This window comes from Oncorhynchus clarkii, chromosome 33 (genome assembly GCF_045791955.1).
Source record: "Oncorhynchus clarkii lewisi isolate Uvic-CL-2024 chromosome 33, UVic_Ocla_1.0, whole genome shotgun sequence".
NCBI classification, from domain to species: Eukaryota; Metazoa; Chordata; class Actinopteri; order Salmoniformes; family Salmonidae; genus Oncorhynchus; species Oncorhynchus clarkii.
Genome location: NC_092179.1, coordinates 19,437,084 through 19,450,160, shown reverse-complemented (window position 1 = coordinate 19,450,160; position 13,077 = coordinate 19,437,084).

The following is a 13,077-nucleotide window of genomic DNA, read 5'->3' as shown; positions in this document are numbered from 1 at the left end:
TGTGCGTGCTTTTGCTAATGAATGTTTGGTAAAATACATTTTAAAAGTATAAAAGGTTGCATCACAGATTTCAGCAATTGAAAAGTAAAAAGTGGTGAAAAGTGACATGTTCCATTCTTTGGTATGTGTGAGTGACTCTCTGGAATGTGTGGCAGTGTTTGTTTGCTTCTTGCAATTATGATTATAAGTGGTTTGGTGCATACAGCTGACTGCTGTCCTGTGGCACTTGAAACTGTGGAATTTATGCCTGATAGTCTGGGGTGAATTCTTACTGCCTGTCCAGTGTCCTAGTCACTACTATTGCACCACTTAGAGGAAGGAGGACAGATCTCACTCCACCAGCAATTCTTCTGCTATTTCATACAGAAGCATGGGTAGCCCTATTTACACTATATGAGCAGAAGGCTATTATTTAGTAGAGAACAGAAGAGAAGAGATATTAGAGAGCAGGAAATTGTGCCAGTTTAGCGAGAGTCCAGTCCTATGTAAGGAAATTAAATCTGTCCCTTTTAAGACGAGCACTAGGCAAACAACACAGCAGTTTTTGGGAGTGGCTGAGTAACATCATTTTGCTAAAATGAAGAAACATGTATCAGACAAGGAAACGTCTTTCCTCTTCAAAAATTTCTGTACACAGCTACAGTCTTCTATCGCTGTGGGCCTCTTAATAACCTAAGAACAGTCAAAATTAACACAGGTGAGTAGATAAAGGTTAACCTGGCCAAGTAAACACATCATACTGTAGCTTGATCATCTGTTAAAGATGAACTATACAGAACTCTCGCAGCCATTTCCTGGTTGCAAAAATTCTAATAGTTTGCCTCATTTTAATTTGTGACAAAACAAGCTAGTGTAGAGAATCATTGTACCATCTAAACCGCTGTGAAATATACACTGCTCCAAAAAATAAAGGGAACACTAAAATAACACATCCTAGATCTGAATGAATGAAATATTCTTATTAAATACTTTTTTCTTTACATAGTTGAATGCGCTGACAACAAAATCACACAAAAATTATCAATGGAAATCAAATTTATCAACCCATGGAGGTCTGGATTTGCACTACACGCTGATCCAACTTTGATGTAATGTCCTTAAAACAAGTCAAAATGAGGCTCAGTAGTGTGTGTGGCCTCCACATGCCTGTATGACCTCCCTACAACGCCTGGGCATGCTCCTGATGAGGTGGCGGATGGTCTCCTGAGGGATCTCCTCTCAGACCTGGACTTAAGCATCCGCCAACTCCTGGACAGTCTGTGGTGCAATCTGTTGGTGGATGGAGCGAGACATTTTTATTTATTTTTATTTTATTTTACCTTTATTTAGCCAGGCAAGTCAGTTAAGAACAAATTCTTATTTTCAATGACGGCCTGGGAACAGTGGGTTAACTGCCTGTTCAGGGGCAGAACGACAGATTTGTACCTTGTCAGCTCGGGGGTTTGAACTCGCAACCTTCCGGTTACTAGTCCAACGCTCTAACCACTAGGCTACCCTGACGCCCCATGTCCCAGATGTGCTCAATTGGATTCAGGTCTGGGGAAGGGGCGGGCCAGTCCATAGCATCAATGCCTTCCTCTTGCAGGAACTGCTGACACACTCCAGCCACATGAGGTCTAGCATTGTCTTGCATTAGGAGGAACCCAGGGCCAACCGCACCAGCATATGGTCTCACAAGGGGTCTGAGGATCTCATCCCGGTACCTAATGGCAGTCAGGCTACCTCTGGCGAGCACATGGAGGGCTGTGCGTCCCCCCAAAGAAATGCCACCCCACACCATGACTGACCCACCGCCAAACCGGTCATGTTGGAGGATGTTGCAGGCAGCAGAACGTTCTCCACGGCGCCTCCAGACTCTGTCACGTCTGTCACATGTGCTCAGTGTGAACCTGCTTTCATCTGTGAAGAGCACAGGGCGCCAGTGGCGAATTTGCCAATCTTGGTGTTCTCTGGCAAATGCCAAACGTCCTGCACCGTGTTGGGCTGTAAGCACAACCCCCACCTGTGGACGTCGGGCCCTCATACCACCCTCATGGAGTCTGTTTCTGACCGTTTGAGCAGACACATGCACATTTGTGGCCTGCTGGAGGTCATTTTGCAGGGCTCTGGCAGTGCTCCTCTTGCTCCTCCTTGCACAAAGGCGGAGGTAGCGGTCCTGCTGCTGGGTTGTTGCCCTCCTACGGCCTCCTCCACGTCTCCTGATGTACGGACCTGTCTCCTGGTAGCGCCTCCATGCTCTGGACACTACGCTGACAGACACAGCAAACCTTCTTGCCACAGCTCGCATTGATGTGCCTTCCTGGATGAGCTGCACTACCTGAGCCACTTGTGTGGGTTGTAGACTCCGTCTCATGCTACCACTAGAGTGAAAGCACCGCCAGCATTCAAAAGTGACCAAAACATCAGCCAGGAAGCATAGGAACTGAGAAGTGGTCTGTGGTCACCACCTGCAGAACCACTCCTTTATTGGGGGTGTCTTGCTAATTGCCTATAATTTCCACCTGTTGTCTATTCCATTTGCACAACAGCATGTGAAATGTATTGTCAATCAGTGTTGCTTCCTAAGTGGACAGTTTGATTTCACAGAAGTGTGATTGACTTGGAGTTACATTGTGTTGTTTAAGTGTTCCCTTTATTTTTTTGAGCAGTGTATTTTCAATAACCAAAAATATTGTATTTTCAGCTGTTTTAAGTACAAAACCGAAAGTATAGAAATAGCACACATAGATCAGTTATACCACTTAGACTTGCTTTCAATGAGAAGGATAAATCTACAACTCACATTTCTATGTGAATTTTGTGGGTCGCCCAAAAAGTTGCATACTGCAATTTTAAACACTTCTGCCTTTGGTAAAGGCATTTTCCCCCAATGAAGTAGATGGGTTAGCTGACAACTTCACAAAAACAATGCGCGCACTTCAATGTTGTGATTCTCGATGGCCAGATAGCTATCAACAATGACAAGAAGCTACCATGCGGGGAATCGTAGGTGGCTCGTTTCAGCTCATTGTATCTTTTTATTGATACCTGAGAGATATCCTACATAGCAGGTTTGAGGAAAATGGCTCACCTTTTAGCCAGATTAAATTTCTATGGCAATGAATCCTTAAGAACTAACCTGCTCTGGGGCAGGCTAACTCCACTTACCCTGAATGAAATGGCAGAGTTGTGAGTTGAGGACCAATATGTAATCAGATTCCCTCCCTCTTGCAAGGATTGCATCATCATCCCTGAGGAAGATGACCGATTCAATATTTTATTAAATACATGTTTTTGTGTGTATAAAAAATTATAAAAAGTTAAAATAGCTATCACATTATTTAGTAATGACAGAATGCATTTGAAAATATTGTATGACTTAATACAATTATTTTATCGATAGGAGTTTCTTGTGCATTGATAAGCACACCAAAGACACCATTAAAGATAAGTAGTAAAATGAAGACTGCACTTCTAAAGGCCTATTTCACACTATAGACTGCTGGATTTTCAAGATAACTTTTCCTTCATTTTGATTTCGGCACTGACTTGCCCATGGATTGATGGCAGTTACAATCCTGCTAGAGTTGGCAGCAGGCGGGCAAGAAATATCCACCGTCATAGTATAGATGAAGCCTGAGCTTCAATGTGAAGCTAACTGAAGTTGGTTAGCTTTAGAAAACACTGAGTAGATCTAGCTTGCGTCGTAGGATACCCTGCACGTCTTGTTTTGAGGTGTTTTGACTGATGTCACGTTATGCTATTATGGTAAAAACTTTGCTAGCGATCTACCAAATAACTGTAATGATGTATTTGAAAGACAAGTACTCACTGTGTAAATTAATTTATGCTTTCAATAAACATTGAAGACAAAATATAGTTTACACATTGTTAACAAGTAACGTAAACTCACCCCATTCCGTACAAATGTGTGCAACCGCAACATTCAAACGAGGCTACAAAGAAAACTAATGGAACTGTAGCGACTGTGTTGACGTCAAAATCTGGGGTGTGAACTAGGTTTCTATTCAAGCGTTGATCGACATGGTAATGGCTCTATAGTATTGGAGAAAAGTTGAAAAAACGGACCCTCTGTTACATCGGGACGTGTCATGTCGTAACGTACAGCACGCATAAAGCAACTATTTCTGTCTTACAAATTCTCTCCACCAGGTGTAAGCACTACACTCATCCTTTAAAAACAAGAAATGGACAGTGACGGGGGTAAGGGGGATACCTAGTCATTTTTTTGCGTCATCATTGCATGTGATCATCATTCTCAAAGCCCCTGTTTATTTCTAAGATCACTTTAGCACCACCCTAAAAACCCGATTCAAATTCGACACAAACCTTCAAATAGGTATGTAATGACACATTATATAAACTCTTTATAGTGTTTTATTTACATTTTAGAGGCGATAAGGTGATAAGTTGGACAGATAGAGTGAAAAAAAACATTTTTCCCACACAACATCTCTCCGTCTCACTATCACGCATTAGTTTCGCTTCCCCACCCGCCATTTTTAAAAAGACCTGACGGGGCTCATTGCCTGCCTGAATTATGTAGAAACGGGCAGTGTTTAGGTCATGTAATTGATTATGTTGGAAAGGGGAGAAATTGTGCTTTACAATGGTATTGACGTTACAGTTGATCTGGAAGTATTACGTTTTGGGGGTGCTAAAATAAGGGCAATTGTACGGACCAAGGCGATGTACGAGTTTACGTGAGTTTACGTTAAGCCAACACCATCTGTTTTGCTCCATAGTTATCCACGCATTGGTTTTGTTGCTAAACAACAAACCCATATACGGTAAGAGCTATTTCAAATGGGCGGGTATCCTAGTAAATGCACTGAAATTAATAATTAAAAAAAAGATTGGTTGCGATCATAACCAATTCATTCAGTTCAGAAAGTCAACTGAAATTCCAGTCCATTTGACTTCCTGAATTGACTGATTTTTTTCTTCTTCATTTGCCCTATTCAAAACACATTATCTCTAAAGTTGTCTGTTTAGTCATTAGTTTGTATTGTAGAGAGCCAACTGATTCCAGGAAATGCTTTATATTTTCACCTCTGATCTGTCTAGATATGGCCACCTCCAGCAGTCTCCTGTCTAAAGACCAGTTCTTGTGCTCTGTCTGTCTGGATGTGTTCACTGAGCCGGTCTCTATTCCATGTGGACACAACTTCTGCAAGGCCTGTATAAGACACTGGAATAGCAATGACCTGTGTGACTGTGTCCAATGTGTAAGGAGAAATTCCACAGAAAACCTGAGCTTCGCATCAATACTTTCATATCTGAGATGGCTGCTCAGTTCAGGAAGTCAGTTGAAGGCCACCAGCAACTGAGATCAATGCCCGTTCAACCCATTACATGCTGCTACTGTTTATTATCTATCCTGTTGCTTAGTCACTTTACCCCTAGCAATGTGTACATATCTACCTCAGTTACCTCATACCCTTGCACATCGACTCAGTACTGGTACCCCGTGTATATAGCCAAGCTATGGTTACTCATTGTGTATTTTTTCCTTGTGTTATTTTTAACAAAATACCTTTTCTATTTTTATCTCTGCATTGTTGGGAAGGGCCCGTAAGTAAGCATTTCACTGTTAGTCTACACCTGTTGTTTACGGAGAATATGACAAATAAAATTAGATTTGAGCATCTAATATGTTTTGCTGGTTATTTCTCATGCACCCCAAGGGGATGTCTCGTAAATGGTAATTGTGTGTGCGTGCATGCTGGAGCACACACATTTCTGGGGGTTCCAAGTGTCTGTGTGAATTTGTGTCCAAGAGGGTGTTTGTGTCCAAATGCATGTGTCCATACCCAGACAGACTCTGGTGAGATGCAGAAAGCAGCATCATGCTATGACCCAGACAGCTTCTGGTGAGATCCAGAGAGAAGCAGCAATAGGCTATATCTGGAACGGTCTGTTGCTAGGTTTCTCACTGTCACCTGGAGATAAATCAAAGTGATGCTCTCCACTCAGGGAAAAAGGTCCAATTACTCTGCTCATACTAAGTGACTGTGCTGCACCAGCCTGAAACTGTGCTAAAAGTGAAAGACAATTGTTGATACTAGGTCCCGAACAGAACAGTTATTGTTAGTGACCAGCAATCACACCTCTCATAGCAGAGAGATGCTACATTAGGGAGTTTTATATAAGTATATTAGGTGACGGTTAGGCTTGTTATTCAAGTCAATACTTTTTCACTGGGTTTCATTTCAGTTGTCCCCAGGCTCATTTGCTCCTGCATATAGACAGGGAGAGAGTGGGCTGATGGAGTAGATTAAGTTGACATTTTATGGTATGACCCAAATGCAGACTGTAGAAGTAACAGTGTTTATTACAGCAACAGGGGCACACAAATGACAGGTCAAGGCAGGCAGTGGTCAATAATCCAGAGTAGTGGGGGCAACGGTACAGGACGACAGACATGGTCAAAACTGGGACTATAACAAAGACATGCACAAGGGAAACCACTGATAGGTTTAAATGAACAAAACAAACTGGCACAGACAGACAGAAAACACAGGTATAAGTACCAGGGGATAATGGGGAAGATGGGTAACACCTGGAAGGGGTGGAGACAAGCACAAGGACAGGTGAAACCAAATGGACCTCAAGCAGAGCTCCCAGTACAGTAGCACCATATTGAGAATGACTAAACATTGAGAATGACTCAACATTGAGAATGATTCAACATTGAGAATGATTCAACATTGAGAATGATTCATCATTGAGAATGACTGAATGAGTTTTGTGCTGCGAGCGGTCAGACGTATTGAGATGAATAGTAAAGTTAGTGATCCAAAAGCAATGTGCTTTCTGGACAAACATAGCGGGCTGGATTCCCTATTCCGTCTCTAATGTCAATATTAAACTCCTTCGTCATCCAGCTTAAACTGAGAAAGGCTAGCTTTATTTATAGAGCACAGAGGTGCTTGGATAACATTATTTTCTCTCCACACAAACAGCATTTTCTCAATGACAAGACCCCCCCCCCCAGTTTGCTCCTGGGTTGTAAAAGAGAGAGATGTGATTTTGTCCTCCGTTGGGCATACTATAAAGTATTACCATCCACGATGTTCAACATTTGCACAGATATTATACTCTTGTATGATTCCTTCTCTGTATGCAGTTTCATTACCTGGTCCACATTCTTACACTGTATAGATGGGGCATATTATAAAGTATTACCATCCACGATGTTCAACATTTGCACAGATATTATACTCTTGTATGATTCCTTCTCTGTATGCAGTTTCATTACCTGGTCCACATTCTTACACTGTGTAGATATTGATAGATGTGGACAGATTTGAGTTTTTCTTTCTTGTTTTTTATTCCCTGCACACATTGGTCAAGGCTTGGCCTTTGATAACAGGTTTCTACATTCCCAGAAAAAACATCAAAAGATAATAGATTTGTCTGTCAGCATCTTTCATTGTGCATTGAACAGAAAAAAAACATGTTCTTTCAAGTCTAAATCTTTCTATTTGTACCAACCTCTTTGATGGTCAAAGACAAAGCTTGAAATATGAAAGTATACCAACAAAGGTGCTGAGATTATGAAAGAAGAAGCAGATACAGGACTCTGTTGGAGAGGTTCACATGTTGTCAGAGACAGTCTCTCCCGGGGGATGTGGTTCATCTCCTCCCTGTGGTTGTGTGGTGCTCTTGAAACTGACCCCTGGCCTTGGGCGCCTCTCGACGTGTCTCTAAGTGCTACTTCACTCTGCTCTCCTACTGGCCAATGGTCTCTTCTTTATCAGCTCCTGTCATCCAGAGGGATAATTATGGGATGTTAGGCGGTGTTCTGTGGCTGATGGACAGCTACAGTTATTTGCTCCAAAGTATTCTTCTTTATGGGAACTTTCCACCGCAATGCTCATCAGACCAGTCGGAAGGAAATTGTCTGTACCATGCTAAAAGCAAGGACGGCTTTGTTATTTTCTAATCATCCTCCATGAGAAAGCGATGACATGGGGGTGGTAATAAGAAGATCAGGAGTTGATTGTAAGGCAGAGTATATGAATGGCTAGACTAGCTGAGCTAAACATCTTATTCAGCATGCAGCAGATCATAAAATGTATAGTGGATCTTCATTTTCCTGACAGTAAAAGTCAGGTAAGATACTGAACAGTTTTTTAAATGTATCAGTAAATAGCTACATTGAAACATATAACCACTCCTTTGGGGATTGTGCAAAATCAAGAGGGCAAGCGGTAACATCATGTTCGTAGACCGGTAAAAATAAACCCATGACTCTTTACAAGTGGGGAGGATGAATGAAACCGTGGCAACGGTTCAAACAGAAGAGTGAGCAGCCATCCCTGTCTGGTTGGGGCCGCCCCAGGGACCCTGCTGACTTCCCTCAGCTTGTTAATTATCACCCTGTCAGCTGTGTTATGTAAGAAATAAAGCACCAGGAAGCTGAATGATGAAGGGAAACATGCCTGGACAGTTTCCCCACTAATAAGGTACAATAAATTCTTCCAAGAAGTGGAAATGAATGAACAAGCACTTGAGTCACTCAAATGGTTGATATGGAGAGAGGTTGAATCGCATTAGAATGCAACAGTTATTCGTGGCCTTCTCAATACTAACCTCTAGATATTGAAAGGTGCTCTTGCAGGCTGTTATAAAATAGTTTGACTGTTACAAAACAGTTTTAATTTGACTGGTCATGGGAGAGAGTAGGTCAACAGGTTGATTCACTATTTGTTCTTTCCTTACAAATGAGCTACGTTCGGCATTGCTGGTTTAGCTTGTGTTTCTTGTATTTGGCTTAATCAGTTCAACATCTTCCTTATAATTATCATCCTCCTCTTCATCTTCATCATCAATATTATGGTAATTGTTTTCAACTCTTAATCATCATCCTATTTCCATCAGAGTCCATCAGGGTTTAATACTATCCTTCACTGTCCATCACTTGTTTATATTTGGTAAGGAAATGTAACCTTGCAGTTTGTTTTAGTAACTGCTCATTGTGTCAAAGCAGGTCATGAAGTCGTCCTCTTCCTCTCCCTCGCTTCAACAGAAAAAATAAAGAAAATTGTAGAAAATAAAAAAAGGAGTGCAAAGTTGATGCTATAACAGAGTAGCAGAGAGATACAGAGATACAGACTAGCGAGGCAGTGAATGGGGAGCTCAAGCTTCCCCATTCAGGTGTGGTGGCTTCTGGTCCAGAAACTCGCAACTGCCATTATCAAACCCACTGATCCTGACAAAAGCGAGAGAAGGCTTTCTCATGTATCCAACATTGAAACAGTTTCTCCTAATGGGTTTATCCTCAATGTTCCGGACTGTACATTAAAAGCATGGTCTTATTGGTTATGACAAGAAATAACCCCCCCCCAAAAAAAAATATATATATATATAAATAATTACACACTACACAATTCTTCAATAGAATCCTATCACACAGACTGTTAGCCAAGCGCAAGTCCTGGAAAATGACAAACATCAGTATTCACATCACAAGTGTTTCTAAGTGTTCCTTGGCGTACATACGTATCACTGACAAACTGAAATGGACCACCCACACAGACAGTGTGGTGAAGAAGGTGCAACAGAGCCTCTTCAACCTCAGGAGGCTAAAGAAATGTGGCTTGTCACCTAAAATCCTCACAAATTTTTACAGATGCACAATTGAAAGCATCCTGTCGGGCTGTATCACCGCCTGGTACGGCAACTGCATTGCCCGCAACTACAAGGCTCTCCAGAGGGTGGTACAGTCTGCCATACAGATTACCGGGGGCAAACTACCCGCCCTCCAGGACACCTACACCACCCGATGTCACAGGAAGGCCAAAAAGATTATCAAGTACATCAACCACCCGAGACACTGCCTGTTCACCCACTATCATCCAGAAGGCGAGGTCAGTACAGGTGCATAAAAGCTAGGACTGAGAGACTGAAAAACAGTTTCTATCTCAAGGCCATCAGACTGTTAAACAGCCATCACCACTAGCATATTAGAGGCTGCTGCTTATAGGCATAGACTAGGAATCACTGGCCACTTTAAGGAATGGAACACTAGTCACTTTAATAATGTTTACATATCTGGCATTACTCATCTCATATGTATATACTGTTTTTCTATACTATTCTACTTTACCTTAGTCCGTTCCGCTCTGACATCGCTCGTCCATATAAATATAGTCTTAATTCATTCCTACTTAGATTTGTGTGTATTGGGTATATGTTGTATAATTTTTAGATATTACTTGTTAGATATTACTGCACTGTCGGAGCTAGAAGCACAAGCAATAACATCTGCTAATCACGTGTATGTGACCAATACGATTTGAAGTCTGAATATTGCCAAACTTCCTTTGACAATTTGTACAACCTGTGACCAGCTCATCTCCAGCTGTTTATTTGCCATTCAACATGTGTTAGAGCCAGCTTATCTGAATTCACCATAAGGGCATGTTGAGGGTGTTGCTTAAACAGACAGACTTTGATGGGGATTTTTTAAATTATGCTAATTAAATCCCAGGGGCGCGGACATCAACTCTAGGGTGTTAAAGTCAGGACAACCTGCCCTCTACCTACTTCTGATACAAGAAATGGCTCCATTACAGTACAATTTAGTGCTCCACTACGACCTCAAGTGGATCAACTTGACCTTTAGCTTCTGTGGACAAAAGCTTCTAGCTTGCTCCCTATTGGTGCCTTCAATCAAGTACATGAGACATTGGAGTCATAAAACTCCATAGTCTTGATCCAGTCGCTCTCAGGCCATTGCTGTGCACTACAGTGCAAAGGGGCAATATCACCGTCTATACCCGCGGTGCTGCCCATTCACCCTCAAACACTTCCATGTCAATCTCCATTATGATGGATCATTCATATCTTCTTTACACAACTGCCATAGCCATAGTCTTTAAAGACAGTCGTCATACATGCAATGTATACAGGAGGATACATTCATCTACTGTACGGACAGACAAATATGAGTGGTAAACAGTTTTCATTAGGAATGAACAACAACGTACTGTGCAATATACACAAGGTACCAGCACAAACTGTACTTTCAAACTAATGCTATTTTACATAGTGTGATTGCTACAGTCAAAAAGTCAGCATCAAGCACGTTCACATGATGAGTACCCTCGTAATGACTCCATACTTAGGATTCCATATGGTTATCGTAATTAAACAGACCGTTGAAGCAATTTTCTGAATATCTGCCTTTCAAAACATGTGTTTACTGCTAGTACACAGTGGTCATGTTGGTATACAGTATGCCAGATGGTGAGATGCTGGAGGATGGGCATGAGATGCAACACATAAGAGTGAAGTCTGTTTGAGAGTTTAATGGCTCCGGTATGTTAGCATGGCAACAGCATAATGGCTGCCTTTTGGGCAAGATGTGAAGTTCTAGAACATGTAAGTCTGTCCTGTTGTTGTCGTAAGTGGTCCATTGACCTAATGGCCAATGTGGCTGACTGACTTGTACTGACCTCGCTTTCTCACTGCAAACGGCAAGGACTCGAGTCACATAATACACAACTGTGGGAGGACCTGGGCACTGCATGTTTTTTCATACACTGTGGGGTAGAACCACATATGGTACAGTCGTGGCCAAAAGTTTTGAGAATGACACAAGTATTAATTTCCACAAAGTTTGCTGCTTCAGTGTCTTTAGATATTTTTGTCAGATGTTACTATGGAATACTGAAGTATAATTACAAGCATTTCATAAGTGTCAAAGGCTTTTATTAACAATTACATGACGTTGACGTAAAGAGTCAATATTTGCAGCATTGACCCTTCTTTCTCAAAACCTCTGCAATCTGCCCTGGCATGCTGTCAATTAACTTCTGTGCCACATCCTGACTGATGGCAGCCCATTCTAGCATAATCAATGCTTGGAGTTTGTCAGAATTTGTGGGTTTTTGTTTGTCCACCCGCCTCTTGAGGATTGACCCCAAGTTCTTAATGGGATTAGGGTCTGGGGAGTTTCCTGGCCACGGACCAAAAATATCGATGTTTTGTTCCCCGAGCCACTTAGTTATCACCGTTGCCTTATGGCAAGGTGCTCCATCATTTTTGAAAAGGCATTGTTCATCATCAAACTGTTCCTGGATGGTTGGGAGAGGTTGCTCTCGGAGGATGTGTTGGTACCATTCTTTATTCATGGCTGTGTTCTTAGGCAAAATTGTGAGTGAGCCCACTCCCTTGGCTGAGAAGCAACCCCACACATGAATGTCTCAGGATGTTTTACTGTTGGCATGACACAGGACTGATGGTAGCGTTCACCTTGTCTTCTCCGGACAAGCTTTTTTCCAGATGCCCCAAACAATTGTAAAGGGGATTCATCAGAGAAAATGACTTTTCCCCAGTTCTCAGCAGTCCAATCCCTGTACCTTTTGCAGAATATCAGTCTGTCCCTGATGTTTTTCCTGGAGAGAAGTGGATTCTTTGCTGCCTTCTTGACACCAGTCCATCCTCCAAAAGTCTTCGCCTCACTGTGGGTGCAGATGCACTCACACCTGCCTGCTGCCATTCCTGAGCAAGCTCTGTACTGGTGATGCCCCAATCCCCCAGCTGAATCAACTTTAAGAGATGGTCCTGGCACTTGCTGGACTTTCTTGGGCGCCCTGAAGCCTTCTTCACAACAATTGAACCGCTCTCCTTGAAGTTCTTGATGATCCGATAAATGTTTGATTTAGGTGCAATCTTACTGACAGCAATATCCTTGCCTGTGAAGCCCTTTTTTGTGCAAAGCAATGATGACGGCACGTGTTTCCTTGCAGGTAACCATGGTTGACAGAGGAAGAACAATGATTCCAATTATCACCCTCCATTTGAAGCTTCCAGTCTGTTACTCAAACTCAATCAGCATGACAGCCTTGTCCTCGTCAACACTCACACCTGTGTTAACGAGAAAGTCACTGACATGATGTCAGCTGGTCCTTTTGTGGCAGGGCTGAAATGCAGTGGACATGTTTTTTGGGGATTCGGTTAATTTGCATGGCAAAGAGGGACTTTGCAATTAATTGCAATTCATCTGATCACTCTTCATAACATTCTGGAGTATATGCAAATTGCCATCATACAAACTGAGGCAGC